Source organism: Alligator sinensis, unplaced genomic scaffold, assembly GCF_000455745.1.
Source record: "Alligator sinensis unplaced genomic scaffold, ASM45574v1 scaffold1032_1, whole genome shotgun sequence".
In the NCBI taxonomy this organism is placed as follows: domain Eukaryota; kingdom Metazoa; phylum Chordata; order Crocodylia; family Alligatoridae; genus Alligator; species Alligator sinensis.
Window position 1 is genome coordinate 352,807 of NW_005842450.1, and position 15,011 is coordinate 367,817.

At 56.3% G+C, this 15,011-nt stretch overlaps 1 protein-coding gene and 1 long non-coding RNA gene across 11 annotated transcripts in view; one reads left to right on the top strand and one right to left on the bottom strand.

Moving 5' to 3' along the window:
• The window catches only part of BPIFB6 (BPI fold containing family B member 6), a 31,039-nt gene that overhangs the window by 12,573 nt on the left and 3,455 nt on the right, over positions 1 to 15,011 (bottom strand). Inside the window, exon 3 of one of the 10 annotated variants that reach the window (XM_025212220.1) lies at positions 1,785 to 1,936. The exons of 7 other annotated variants lie outside the window; for them this stretch is intronic. The gene's annotated coding sequence lies outside the window, so the exon portion shown is untranslated. Of the gene's footprint in view, positions 1 to 1,784; positions 1,937 to 15,011 lie in introns of those variants that run through there. 2 more of the 10 variants (XM_025212226.1, XM_025212224.1) reach the window with 2 other exon arrangements.
• LOC102387867 lies at positions 7,321 to 8,842 on the top strand. The gene is made up of 3 exons (XR_324641.1): positions 7,321 to 7,380; positions 8,409 to 8,500; positions 8,684 to 8,842. It is a non-coding gene; the product is annotated as an uncharacterized LOC102387867 (long non-coding RNA).

Consider the following 15,011-nt stretch of genomic DNA (forward strand, 5'->3'; position numbering starts at 1 on the left):
ACGTCTCTTTCCCTGCGGATGTTTCCACGGGCCTTCAGGCACCTTCATCTTCGTCATGTGGCACCTTTGGGGGAGGGAGGGGTACATTTGATTTTTCCCAACTGATTAATTGCCCCTGCCTTGGCTGTGTGCGTGCATGCTAGCAGTCCACATTCAGCCCTTTCTTAGTCTTCTTAAATGCATCCAGCTGAAGTTTCCGGCTGGCGCTGCCATTCAGATGCCAGACACGGGAAGATGCAACGTGGCAGAGCCTACGTCCCCTTCGGGCGTTTCTTCATCCCGCCGAGAGAGGAGGCAGCCTGCTGCTAGTCGGAGCCAACGGTGCCGAGATGCACCTGCAGCTGGAGCCCAATCACTCACCCGGCCACAGCTGTGCGCAGGACAATGGGTGTGCACCAACGTGGCAGGTGGAAAACAAACACCGAACAGGATATCCTACTCCCAAAGGATTCAGACACGAATGGGCAGGTTGACCCTCGCCAGAAAACTGCTCAAGCCTGGAAACCCACCCTAGGAAGGGAAAGCCTGCAGCAGATGCAAGAGCGAGGGAGAAGTGAATAAGCACCTTATGCTCTGCAAAGAGCGAGGGAGCATGGAGGGCCGGGCAAAGGAAGAGAGCCCGGTCCTCAGCTCCCAGAAATCACACCGGCCGCAACGTGCCGGGCTTCTCGACAGCCTCCTGCCTGCCAGCCGGGGCGGATGCGGCACATGGGAGAAGGTCAGACGTGCCGAAGCCCGCCCGAGCCCTGCAGCCTGCACCAGCGTTTATAGCCAACAACATGGCGCTGAAGAAGGCAGGGGAAATTTGCACCTTACAGACTAACTGAATCAGAGATGTCTAGCATAAGCCTTTCTAAGCAAAGGCTTACTTCATCAGACGGAAGTAAGCTTGCAGCTGATGAAACCTCAGGCTCTGTGTCTCCGATGGAGGGCGTCTACACAAGATGCTTTACTGCACAGTAGACTAAGCTACCGAGCAGTCAAGTGTCACCGTCTGCATGTGCAGGCACTTACTGTGCAGTAAATTAGTTTACCGTGCAGTAGAGCCAAATACCATGGATTGCTCATGTAGGCGCACTTGGTGCAAATCTACCCTGTCTTCTGCTTGACCTCAGACTAACACCGTTAACTACCTCCCTCGAGCACCAACCACATTGCCACCTACTCCACGGGCCCGGGTACTCCCTGCCGGGGCAGCTTGCACCGAGCGTCCAGAGCAAGGCTCGCACTCGCGTCTCTGGAGACGGAGGGAGAAGCTACACCTCCTCTGCCACGTGTCTCTACAAACGGTGGAAGAAAGGTGAATGCTTTCTGTCCTTCCAGGAACGGGGCAATAAAGGGGTGGCTGACATCCGTCGCTGTATCCATCATCCATTGCGGGAATGGTTGTGGTGAGAACTCCCCGCAGTTATTTGGGTGTTTGCCCTTCACTCGCTTTGTCTGGGAGACTGCACGATGTGGGACATTTGCAAAATTTTATCCAGTGCCCCTTAACACCTGATTTGGGGACTGATACAAAATGAGTTGAAGCCAGTAGAAACCCCCTCCTGGACTGCAGAGGTTTTTGATAAAGCTCTGGCTCAGCAATGAGCTGGCCATGCGTCCCTGAAGCAGGTTAACATCACTTTGCTCCCAAGACCCTGCGCTCGACACCCGAACCCCGGCCGGCCTAAGCCTCCCAGCAACGGTACCGACCCGTCCAGCGCCACCCCGTTTGGAGACCGCCCAGCGACCACCTGCAAGGTGTCGAGAAGACGTGGTAGCTCTGCAGCATAGAAACTTACGTTTGCTCACGAACAATGCCTGACTTCTTGGCACCCAACGTCCAGTGACCTCTGAGCACCTTCAGAGCACAAAGAAAGGCAACCTGCCCTGACCCCCGTTGCTCACTGGTTTACCTAGGCGGCTAAGTCAACAGCCAACATAATCCAATGTCCTGGAAAACAATAAAATGGATGGAAAACAAAGTGTTCACACTCCTAATGCCCTCCTGCTTCCCATCCTTCCTCGCCAAGGTCTGCCTCCGTCAGCCTATATAAAGCCAGCTCGAGGCCCTTGCTCTCACCACCTGCAGCGGGGGACCGAGGAAGAGCCCAGCAGCTCCCATCACCTACCAACCCCAGACTCAGGTAAGTGATGCAGGAGGTCTCCTCCGGCAGCCTTCCTTCCCGGTGGCCGGAGAGGCCACGCACGGTGCTTACTCGGCTCCCTTTTGGAAGGGTTGACGCCGCTGTCGGGGCCGGATCGCCCCGTGCAAAGGTGGCGATACCGGCACATGCTTCACGGCAGCGTAAAGCTGGGGAGCTGGCGCTTTGCTTCAGCTTTGCAGAAAGCCAGCAGTCACTCCAAGATATTTCTACGATCCCTGAGCTTGCAGCTACACCCAGAATGCATTGCCATCTGTTGTACTTTGACTTTGCCAATGCCTTCATTTTCTCCTTAAACTCGTACTCTCTCATTTACTTCGTAATGGCACAACAGGCACCGGTCAACGAGATGGGGCGAGGCCACCTTCCACCTCCCTGTTGCTGCAAAGGCTGCTTAGATTTAGGTTGGGCAGCTTGGCACAGTCAGCTCCCTATTCCTTCGCCCCTGGAGTTGTTCAGGGACAGCTGCATGCACTCAGCTTAGCTCTAAGCCCCTAACTTGTGGTCCCAGCAATGGAAATGTCCAAGCCACCTGAACTGTTCGGATGCATGCAGGCACATTTCAGCAATTCACTTTTCGTGGAAAAAAAAAAAAAACCTAGGGTTTTGACTGGTCAAATAAAATTTGGTCAATTGACCAGTCAAATATCAATGAAAAATTGTAAAATATTGCCAATAGGGGCAAATAATACAGAGAAAAGTCCAAAATGTTGATTAAATGGGTCAAAAATAAAAAAATCATATTATGTCAAGAAAACATACACACACACGCACGCACACACTCTGTGTGTGTGTATATATATGTGTGTGTGTGTACACACACACACACACACAATTTTATTTTATTTGTAAAATTGCTGTAATCTTTGACTGGTCAAAAAAAGATGCAATCAGCTGCCCAGCCGAGTGACCAGTCCGCTCCCAGCCTTTGCCTTCCGCCCTTACCACGAGCCCCCAGAGTCCAAGGCACGAGGCAGGCCCGCGGGGGTCACCCCCACAGCGCCGAGCTAACCCCACCCCCCGGTCCCCAGGGTGCCGCGGCGTCCCCGTGCCAGGAGCAGCCATGGTGCGGATCTGCGCTTTGGGCCTCGTCTTGAGCGTGCTCGTTTCTGCGTGCGTTGCCAGCTCGGCAGACTGCGGAGCAAGAATCAACCAGGCAGCTCTAGACTATGGTGAGTGAGCCCCGGTTCGCATCGACACCAGCACGAGCGGAGAACGCCCCGGCCTTTCCGCAGCCTCGCTCCTTCCAGCAACCAAACCCCTTCCCAACGGCACAGGGCGGCTCGTTACCCATCTCCCCATTCTACAGATGGAGAAAGCGAGGCACAGGAAAGGAGAGAAGTGCCCTCGATGCTACCCCAGCAGTTGTGGATAAGGCATGATCAGGGCTGAGACTACAAGGAGAGGGAAGATTGCCGTTCTATAAAGCACATTATTTATTGAGAGAGAACATCATGCACAGACGAGCGCGGAGGTAGTTCCTCTGCCCAGCAGCTGTCCTATCCTCAGAGTATTGATCGGGCAGCTCTTCGCAGGTCACTTGAGCAGTCTTGGGGGCATGTCCAACTACCCTCTTTACACCCTTGCCTTTTATTAGCTTGATTTGATCCATCTACGGCACAAGCATGCCCTGGATCTATTGGCCTAACTAACCCACCCACGCATCACTCCTGCCCACACAAGATATTCACCCCCTAGGTCTTTTCTGCCTGGCAGGAGGGTTAAAAACTTCAGCTCAGCTTTAGCTGGGACAAAGTTTTGCACCTTGCCTGTTTGTTCATAAACTCGACTCTTGCTCTTGTGCTTAACGAGCAAGGAAATGTGGGTGTGGGTCCTGGTTATCTGGCCTACACCAAAGCCAAGCGAACAGAACCCCGTTCCTACACTGACCACAAACCCAAGAGGTCCTAACAACATTTTCCCCTTTTCCTACAGTTTCCCAAGTGGCCAAAGCTGAAAACGAGATACCCTTAGAGAAGGCGCTAGCAGCCATCTCCATCCCAGACCTCTCCACGGTTCCCCGAAAGCTCACAGGGTGAGTCCAAGACCGTACCTCGTTCCAGGTCTCAGCACCGCATCGGCAGCTCATCCTGGTGTTTAACTGGGACGCTCCGGCAGTCGCACCCGGCACGGCTCGGGGTGCCCGGCAGAGGCTGCCAAGGGACAGCCTATTTCAAAAGGTTTTGTCAAACGTTGAGTTTCTGCTCTGCTCTTGGAGGCAACAGCATGCCGCGTGACAGCTCAGTGCCAACAGGTCCCTCAAGCATCCCCACGCTGAGGTCTGAGGCTTTGGCAATGACTGTACATCCCCGGGGTTACTCGGCCTTCCCCGCAAACTCCATGAAAAGCAGCTGAGAGGGGAAAGGTCCCGCATCACAACCAGAGTCAGGTATCCAGGTTGTAGCCGTACTGGTCTAGAGGAAAAAGCAATCAGGACTCGTGGCAGAGGTGATCTCTTTTATTAAACCAACTTGATTTTTGCAATTTATTTCTTTATTTTTTTTTTGCAAAAATCAAGTTGGTCTAATAAAAGATATCACCTCTGCCACGAGTCCTAACCAGAGTCAGGCAGTCCAGACACATGGTCAGGAAGGCAAGGCCTTCCCAGACAGAAAGCGAGCGTGCTTTAGGTTTACCATACACATAGCTGTGGGAGCCCTATGCCATGGTTTGCAGATTTTCCCGTTTCTGATTTAAGCTTTCCAGGTAAAGGAGAAAACTAAGAAGCTGGAACTGAGCTATATTTCAGGCCCACAACACCATGGCCACCAGTAACACGTCTACACATTCAATTAATGCATGTTAGGTAATGCATATTAAAGCTCGTACCTCCATTGCGAGGTACTAGGAAAATGCACATTAGCCTGGCTTAATGCACGTTAACTGAAGTGCACGCATTTTAAGTGATGCTTAATGCACATTATCCTACTTTAACACGCATTATGTAAAAAGCACTTTTTATGTGATGCTTTAATGCACATTAAAATAGGCTAATGTGCATTAACGTGCACGTGTAGACGCACCCTAGGTTCCTACAGATGCGGGCCTCTCAGCCCTGGCCTGGGACTGGCTCTCAAACCTAGCTCTCCTTGTGCAGAGGGGGCGGGAGAAGGTATTTCAGAGACGATGTCCTGATCCTATCTTTTGGGGAGCTGTTTTGTCTTGTAAATGTTCTGGATGTGATACCCTATAAATGCGAGGCAGAGCTCAGCACCCCGCGCTGTCCCCACCGATACCTCCGTTCCTATTCCCACAGGATACGTATTAAGAGCGTCAACCTGCTCAATCTTTCCACGACGCTTCAGCCTGGCGCTGGCCTGCAAATGACTGCGGACCTGGACCTCGGCCTCTGGGGCCAGCTGTGAGTGTGGGAGCAGTCCTTACACCAGTATAAGTCACACGAGTGGTGTGAGAGCAAAGACTCCATCTGCCCCTCTTGCAGGGGGCAGCCTTGGGGAGGGGGGAGGAAGGGGTTGCCATCGACTTGAACCGGGGGCAAGGTCAGACCTGCGGCTGCACCGATTCAGTCTCTGTCTCTCTCTTGCTTGTGCAGCATGGACGCTGTGATGGAGATGACAGCAAAAGTATCCATCAGAGCTGAAATCCATGCAAGGCTGAACTCTGAGAAGAACATTGAACTGAGCATTAGCGCCTGCAAAACCATCGTGGGAGGCATCACCCACGGCTCGAAAAAAGGCAGGTGAGTGCCACAGAGCCCCTCTCGCTCCGGGCATGACAGCGGGACGGGGCAGACCCCGAGACAAGCAAACGTCCCTGCCGTGCCTCCGGGAGCACAAGGACACCCGGAGGGGAGCAGTGAAAACGTCTCTGAACCCCCCCGGTTTCACAAAGGTTCGCACAAACATTGAACATCTCCCTGGCAGAAGTTTGCTATCGGTCACTAGTTACTTGCTTCAAAAAGCGGCATTTTGCACTTAGGGAGCGAGAGCAAAACCATGGGCACGGTAGGAGACTGGTCACAATAAACCGCAGGAGAAAACCAGGCTCTAAACAAAGCGCTGGCCAAAGCCAACGAGTCAGAGCAATATGCCTTGGCAAATATTCCCAGGGTGGAATAGCTCTGCTGCAACGAGGACCAGCTCGCAAGCACCACGCTAGCCAGGACGGGGGAGGCATTCCCAGCAGATAGCCCTTACCAACACTTGACTACCGTAGCACGGTTAGGACGGAGTTCAACGAACCGTCTCTCTTCATAAGGATTTTTAACACGCAATTAGATTCGACATAGCGTAGAGCGGGGGTGGTCACCTGCAGCGCCCATGCCACAGGCCCACGGGCAGCCGCTGTGCGTGGCCCGCGGCAGACCGGGGAGGAGATGGGGCGCGTGGTGGCAGATAGGACAGGGAGCAGATAGCAGAGCAGCAGGTTGGGCAGGGGAAGGGGATCGGAGCGGCACTCGGGGAGCTAATCTGTAGCACGCCTGCTGAAAAGCTTGGCCGGCGCTGGCACGGAGGGTAGTTGTGAGCAACGCCGCACGCCGTGCAGAGTCAGACCGCACACGATCCCCGTGCTCCTCTGCTCAGGCCGCTCTTTCTTCCCATCCAGCCTGCAGTCGGTGCTGAAGGAGCTGAGAGCTCATATCCACGCTGCGTTAGCTGAGAAGGTAAGCCTCCAAAACCTCATCCTGCTCCTTTGGCACCGTGGGCAGGTTGGTGAAATGGCAGCAGTGAACTCGGGGCTCGTCAAAGCCGCTACACTGACGGTGCTTGAAAATGACTCTCCTCTGTAAAAAAAAAAAGCAGCATGTCCAGCCACCACGCCTAGCCTGACCGGGCAGCACAGGGCCAGCTCCGCAGCAGCCCGGCCCCATGCACGCTCGGTCCGGTCCCCCACCCCAGGGCATGGGACCTGGCTCTGGTGCCGGAGCCTCTTGCAGCCAAGTGACAACAGCTGGGGGAAGCTTGAGAGCAATCAAACCATTTGGGATCTTGCTGCACTCCTGGCTTAGGAAATGCACCTTGTAAATGTGAAACAGCTGCTGCAAGAGAGGCCTCCTATTCTCCTCAAGCAGACACGGACCCCGAATCCATCCGGAGGAGGGATATTTGGAAGTGAACCCCCCCACCACCACGCCGGCACTGGGCTCGCGGAGGGTGGCAGCCTCCAGGCTCCCACACGCCCCTTCACTTGGCTTTCTACCTTTCTCCACAGGCGTGTTTGCAAATCAGCACCATTGTCCTGAGGCAGAACAGCAAGATAGCCCGTGCAACAGGTGAGCTCCAGCCGGCTTCAATCTAGCCACGGGTCAAGAGCCCAGAGCAGCTGTCTGGAGCCAGGCAGCACCGAGCACAGACATCCCAGGCCAGCTCTGCAAGTGCTAGCTCCAGAGCTAAAACCCACCGAGCCACGGTAGTGCAAGTGTTCAGCTGGCCGAGGCGCAGCACCCCGCCGGGGTCGCTGTCGGGCTTCCAGCTCCAGAGCCGGCCCGCTACCCCTGCTGCGGGCGGTGCAGGCGCCAGTCTCAGTCGCAGCACGCTCAGGGTGCATGCACAGCGCCGCATTTGTGCTGCGGAGAGATAAACCCTGGTGCGGGTTCAAGCTTCAGGCAGCAAATCCTGCAGGCGCCTGCCTTGCAGGAGATGCAGAAGCACGAGCTGTTGGGTGAGCGTCAGCCCGGGGGTCTCCTATGTCTGGCAAGAGCAGGGCGAGGGTGTGAGATCCCGCGGGACGGAGCGAGGCCACGGCTGTTCTCAGCAGGACTGGAAGGAGTGGTGCAGACATCTGCGGAGGGGCAATCAAAGTACCCTGCCCTCGTGCACGGGCTCTCTCCGTTAACGAGGGCGGGGATGGGAAGGGAGACCCTTCTCTCCCCGTTTTCTGCTCCACACATCCCACGCCCTGGCAGCCTGGTCTAAAGGGTGCCGACTCCAACCTGGGATGGGGTTTCCCTTTCGGGGTCCCTGAGCAAAGGCCCTGCCCCTGCTCAGGATCAGACTAAGCCTGCATCATAGTGCGACCGGGCCCCGACCGGCTCTGGGCTCGTGCAGGCGCCCGGTCTGCACCAGACTACTTCCCCTGGAGCACCTGCATCCCCGGCCATTAGCACAGATGCAAAAGAAGGGCGAGGCTCAGGAAGCACTTCCCCAAGTCCTTGCCTCCTCGCACACCTCCATCCATGCAGGACAAGTCGGGGGCCACAAACTGTCTGGAATCAGGAGATGGCTCCAAGTCTTCTTTACCCGTAACTGCTTTATTGGGGTTTTTTTCTCATGTTCCCCTGGGCGCGCTGGCTGGTTGCAGACAAGCTGCCACTCCTTGCAGAAGGCCAGATCCAGTACGTCCCACTCAGCGCTCCTGTGTTTGCCAGAAAATGGATCGACCTGCCCTTGCAAGTAGGTGCTGGGCTCCTCCCGGGCCTCACATCCCAAGGCACGGGGTTTCATCTTTCCTGGAGGCTCGGCCGCCTCCAAGCCTAAACGCCAGAGACACAAAGGGGACCTGTCTGCCGTCCCCGGGGCAGGGGCAGCCTCCTCTGAAGTGGGGTCTGGTTCACCCTCCTCTTGCATCTCTTCCAGACCACGTTCTTCTTCGGAGAACAGGAGATCCCCATTCCTCCCAGCCAGGCCCCCTTCGCTCTGCCGGAGCAGGCGGCCGACAGCTCCTCCCACGTCACCATCGGCCTGTCCCAGGAATTTTACAACAATTTCTTCCTAGCCCTACAAACGGCCGGAGCCTTCAACCTGACCATCCAGGTGAGCAGAGCCGCTGTGGGCTGCAGGAGGGAGGGAGCGTTTGGGGGCACGGCCGGTTCGTTTTTCCCCCCGACTCCGCCACCAACCATTCGCAAGAGAGCTGCTCTCGCACGAGGGGTACTGCCGGCAGAGAACCACAGAAATCACAGGATCCTAGAAAACGAGGGATGAAGGGAGCTCAGGAGGTCACATCTAGTCCAACCCCCTGCGCCAAGCAGGACCAGCCCCAACTACATCATCCCAGCCAAGGCTTTGTCTACCCAGGTCTGAAACACCTCCAAGGATGCACCACCTCTCTGGGTAGCCTGGTCCAGTGCTTCACCACCCTCCTCGGGAGAAAGTTTTTCCTAATATCCGACCTCCACTCCCCTTGCTGCAGCTGGAGCCCATTGCTCCTTGTCCTGCCGTCTGCCCCCACCGAGAGCAGCCCAGCTCCGTCCTCTTTGCAGCCGCCCAGCAGGGAGGTGAAGGCGGCTATTCAATCTCCCTCAGTCTCCTCTTCTCTGGACTGAATCAGCCCAGTTTATGTGCCCCAGCAATTTTCATTGCCCTCCATTGGAGCATCTCCTGGAAGTCACCAGCTGACACCCAGGAGCTGCAATGGGTTGTGCCTGGTCCCATCAGCCAAATCACCAACCCAAATGCAAGCCACGCATCTTCCTCAGAAACATCAAAGCCACTTCGTTTGGGACATGCCCAGCGAGGGCAGCGATGCCTTTTCACTCAGTGTCGCCCAGCCCCGAGCTCAGCAGAGCTGGAGCCGCACGGGAGCCACCCAAGTCATCACTGCCCATCCCGTAACCGGGTATATTCTCATTTTTGCAGAGCGAGCTAACGACCGCCAGCCTAGCACAGCACGGCGCTAAGGTGCGTGACACTCACTGCTCCCTTGTCCCGAGCCTCGGAGGTTAGCAACGTGTCTGCGGGTCACCTTCCTTTCTCTTGGAGCAGACGGGTGCTACGAGGGCGCCGAGCCCTGAGATTGGGGAGGGGAGGCATCGACGGGGCAGGCTGACCCTTGCCCCAGGGTGACTTCCCTGCACTTGGGAGGTGGTTGAACCCAGCTGGGCAGGGATGAAGGGCAGAGCTAGCAGCAGCAACCATGCACTGAGCCCCATGGAGCGGGGCACCTGCAACCTCCCTTATCCCCCCCGAGCTAAGAAAGCTGCCAGGGCCACCAATGCTGAGGACCCCTCAGAGCCACGGAAAGCGTTGACTTGGTCGTGTCCGTTCTGCACAGCAACAGGTCAGCACCCAGTACCCGAAGCCCTTGGCTCTGGTGCTAGCAGTGGTGTTCCCCAAGCCACCCGCAGTGGTCCTGAACGAAGGCGAGGCGGTCGTGGTGCTCTCTCCCACCATCAAGATCGGGGTCCAAAAGCCGGGCTTCCAGGTCCTCCTGAGCCTGGATGTGGTAAGCAGAGCCTTGCAATACATGCTGGGCACGGTCCCTCGCCTGTCTCGCGTCCTCCACCCACGGACCGCCGGGGCCGGCTGCGCGCCGTGCCGTTGGCTGTCCGGCAGAGCAGCACGTGCGAAGCGTGCACACACAGCGCGACCGGACCGCTTTGGGGGCTGACTGCCTTCTTCTCCAACCGCAGGAGATGACCGCGAGACTGCAGGTTGCCGCTGACAACGTGAAGATGATGCTGTCTCTTGAAGTGGAAGGGTAACGAGTCCGCCGATGCCTTTCCCTTGCCGGGGGTGGAAGGGGGTGCTCCCCAGCAGCAGCGGCAAGGGGGGAAGGAGGCCGAGGGGTCTAGGCAAAGTCTTCCAAGAGATTCCTCCATTTCAATGAGGAAATATTTATTGGGATCTTGGTGCGTTGGGTGGGCATCCATGCAAACGCCAACCCCATTTGAATCAAGGGGGGGGCACCTTTAGTCATCGGTGAGAAGAGCCAGCTCCAGATACGTTTTCGGAGGAGAGCTCGCAGCTAGACCCTGGTGAATTTTCCCCCAAAGGGACAGGGCACGATCTCAACCGGGTTTCCTTTCTGCAGTAATTTCACGCTCTCCGTGGCCTCTTCTAAAGTGGGCGCTGTTGAGGTAAGTACCTGATGACTTCCTGTCTCAGCCCTAAGGAAGCCGCATGGCGCTGGTTTGCCTCCGGGGCGGGAAGGGAAACTTTGCTTCATGTCCACCGAAGAGTTTGGTCCGTGGCAGATGAGGTGTTTGATCCAAATTACAACCTGGGTCGCGTGTCCCCTCTTTTTCTCCGGAAGGGGAGCGCCCGTATTAGTTTCCCTGCACAAGACAAGGGGACGCTTGCTAGGAACGACGGCTGATAGTCCAAGCAGCGGCCTCTGACTTTGGGTGTCTCCGATTTGGGGGGCAGGAGGGCGACCTAGCCTGAGCTGGGTTTGTTAATGCACTCCTGTATTTACCCTGGTACTAACGGTGCCCTTATCAGGGCCGAATCAGACCCCGGGGTCAGCGAGAACGATATGGGGTTAGCAGAGTCCAAAACCCAAGCGACCATGGGTTTGTTCCCTCTTTGTGGCTGGTTTCTCCCTTTCTTATGGTGTCAACCCGTCCCACGGTCACTGAGCTTATCCTCCTTCGGCAGGGTGACCAACTGAAGGAGTTATTTGGCGATGTAATTCAGAAAGAAATCTTGGCCCGTACGAATGGTAAGGATGCCGGGGTCGTTGTTTATACCCAGGAGGCTCTGACCGCGATGGGCTGGATGCAACCCCCCGTTCTCTGCCACGCGGGTTAGGCGCCGGCCCACGTTAATGGCAGCTTTGTGCCCCTCCCGGGGCAGAAACTAGAGCGGTGCCTCCGCCGGCCCCCTCCCCTTGGGCTTGGAAAAATCCTCTGTATCTTGCCCTCTACCTATCGAAGTAGTCTGCATCATTTGGCACCAGGAAGGGTGACTGCAACCCTCCAAAACCTTCATGTCCCTAAGCTTGGTCCTTCCACCCAAACTGGTGTGCTTCTTCCCAAGAGAAAAAAGCTCAGCATCTCCCTGCAGAATCGCACGCGCTGCCAAGCCAGACTATCCTCCGCCACGACCTGCGCCCTTCCCTCCCAGGTCCATCGGTGGTCATCAGCTGGTTACACCAGTCTGAAGTGGGTGTCTGGTGTGGTAAGCGTGGCCGGCCTCCATCTGCGAGAAGGAAGACGGGTTTCCTCGCAGCTGGAAGCAGCCGAGCCAGGGACGCGCGCCCGCGAGATCGAGCCCTGGCCTGCAGCAGGGCTGCGAAGGAAAGCCTCCTCCGAGTCATGCCACAAACAGACCCATCACGGGCGGCGGAAAGACTCTGGCTTGCCACAGTGCCGAGGAGATGAGAAACCGGCCCTCCGTTGGGTGCTCAGCTACAGCCCCTTGCAGCTGCATGAGGCTGTGGAAATAATTAGCGCACATAAAGTAAATGCCAGCCTCTCTCCGAGCGCCCCGGCAGCATTTCCAAGCTGTCCGGGTGATGGACTTGCAGGCTAGCGGAGGAGAATTAGCAGAGTGCCATTAAGATCTGGACGGCCACGGACTGACGGGCCGAGCCTGAAGGTGGTTTTACATTATCCAGACGCAGCCACTCATTTCCTCCCTCTCTCTTTGTCAGAGCTGTTGCGTGAAGGGATCTCCCTGCCGCAGCTGAGTCTCATTTTCAACTACGTTGATATCAGCATCGCCATCCACAAGGTGAGCAGCAGGCAGGTGTAGGCAGCTCCCTCGGTAGCTGGATGCCACCCTGGCCATGCACCCTCCAGTGAAGTCTCGGGCACGCGCGGCCAGGGGATGACTGGGAACTGTGACTGTGCTTCGCTCACTGGTTTCCCTTTCCCAGCGCACGGGCACTTCCCACCTGGAAGTGGGGAGGAAGCGGTGCATGGGAAGGGAAGGCGGGCACGGGGGCTATTTCCCACGCCTTGCGCCCTTGCAGAAGTTCAGAGCACACGGAAGACGCCACGAGGGATCTCAGGACATTGTTGTCTGCAAAAGCTGGGATCCGGACTCAAAGGTCCCTGCACGACTTCTCCATCACGGAGAAATCCTGGCGTGGGGCTTTGTTCCTTTCTCTAAAACGGAGGCTAGAAGTAGGCATGAGCCCTGGCTCCTCCGGGCTTGCAAACCCCCAGAACTAAGTGTTATTGCCTTAAATAAAACAGCTCTGCCCTCCATATCCACGTGTAAGGGATGGGCATGCAAGAGGCAATAGTGCGAGTGGCAAACTCTGCAACGAGGCACTGGTTTTAAAGGACAGCTGAGCAGAGTGAGATGAGATCTCAGGAAAAACTTCCTTGTGATTAGAAAAGCAAGGCTGTAGGGTAGTCTGCCGGGGCCACGACAGAGCCGCCTGCGCTGGGACTGGCGAAGAGGAGGCCGGACGAGCATCGGGCACCGGACAGGGATGGTTTAAAAAGAGCATTGCTGCATTTGTGCAGGGGTTGGACCAGACACCGCCGGGGGCCCCCCCTCACCCCGGGAGCCTAAACTAAACCAAGAAAACCAGGAGCCGTGTTTAATCTTTGTTTTTCCCTTCTGCAGGGTTACGTGCTGATCCCTGTAAACCTCGAGTACATCGAGGGAGATGGACAGCAAGCCACTGAGATCTGAAACTTCGCTGGGAGCTCCTCTCCTCTCGTTTTATCCCCAAACGCTTCAGGTCTGCGGAGAAATTGTTCTTTGGTCTCTCTGACTGGATGGATTCAATAGCGAGCCACGTTTCTTTCCCTGGTGAAATGTTAAGGATACTTCTTTGCTTTTCTAAGAGTAGTCTCTTACGTCGAGGGTGCAGTCGACGCTGTGCTGGGAAGTCTTGCTCCTGTCCGGCTCAGACGCGGGGTTGTAACAAGGTTTCCTCCTTTCATTAAAAACTTCCTCTCGTGCCACGTTTCTGGTCTGATTCTGGTAGTGTTTTCTTCCCCACGAGCTTTACACCTGCGCAGAAACGCACGGCCGCATGCCGATGAGGGTGGCACACAACGGGGCAAACCTCCCACCTGCATGGGGGTGTGGGCACGGGCATGGGCACGCGCGGCCAGCTCGCAGCAGAGGAAAGTAGCTCGTTGCCTCTCGGGGGCAAAACAAAGTGGCATCATTTACCCACAAAAGTGCATCTGCTGCCATTGCTGCCGGTGCTGTCGGGCTTCTCGCCCCCGAGCTGGATCCTCGCGCCGATTCGTACCAAAGGTGCCACAGCTGTAAACGGGTCATTGGGCTGGGGAGCGCGAGACGGCCAGATGCGAGGCTAGTCCCATCGCTCCCTTCTGCGCTGCTAGCCATAGAAAGCCACGCGGCTCCTTGCACTGAGCCGGGCTGCTAAATGCAGGAGGGCTCTCACCTGCGTGACCGCCTGCCTTTCCCGGGGCCCAGCTGGCCTGTCGGCTTTCCCTGAACCACGCGAGAAAGGAGAAGCATCCGCTTTGCTGCTGGTCTCTGCTGTTCCCTGCCTCCAGATGAGACCACAGCTCTCCTACAGCTCAGCTCTAAGCTTCATTTTTTAAATACTCCCTCCCACCCCCCGCAAAGCTGGGCAGCAGAGAGAGCACAGCCCCCCCAAAACGAACAGAGACCCCGGGCAGGGAACGCGGCTGTGCCCTGGGCTACGCAAGAGCCCTGCTGAAGGGAAAGCAGCGCCGAGTGCCGCGTGGATGAGCCAAACCCACCCGTTGGACTAAAAATACCAGATTCCTGACCCAAAACACAGCTCCTTTTTATTGTAAATGTCCTCTTTTCCTACCCCTTCCTCTACAGCTTTCCCCACAACTCCCAATTTTGGGGCATCCCTTCAGTGGCCTGCAGTTTTTGGCAGCAGCAGAAACAAAAACATCTAAATATGCCTGAAAATAAAACCTATGGCTCTGCCTGAGATTTCGAGTCCATTTGCAAGCTCAGGGATGCCTGGATACAATCCAGAGCTGCTGGAAATCAGCACAGCCCCATCTAAATGCAAAGGGGCTCCACCAGTTGACACCAGCTGAGGAGAAGACCCCAGCCCTTTGGATGGTTGCCTCAACCTCCAAGCATCTGGAGGTGCACTCGTCTCTGGGTATCAAACTCGCCCGCTGCCGTTTCCTTTTTGCCCATCCCTGCACTGCACATCTGGCACGAAGTTCAGGTGAGCTTCGCCTCTCGATTTAAGGAGGGCTGTAGTGACCTCTCCTGGTTTCTGTGCATACAGCAAACTCCACTCCGAAATCTCAGCAGG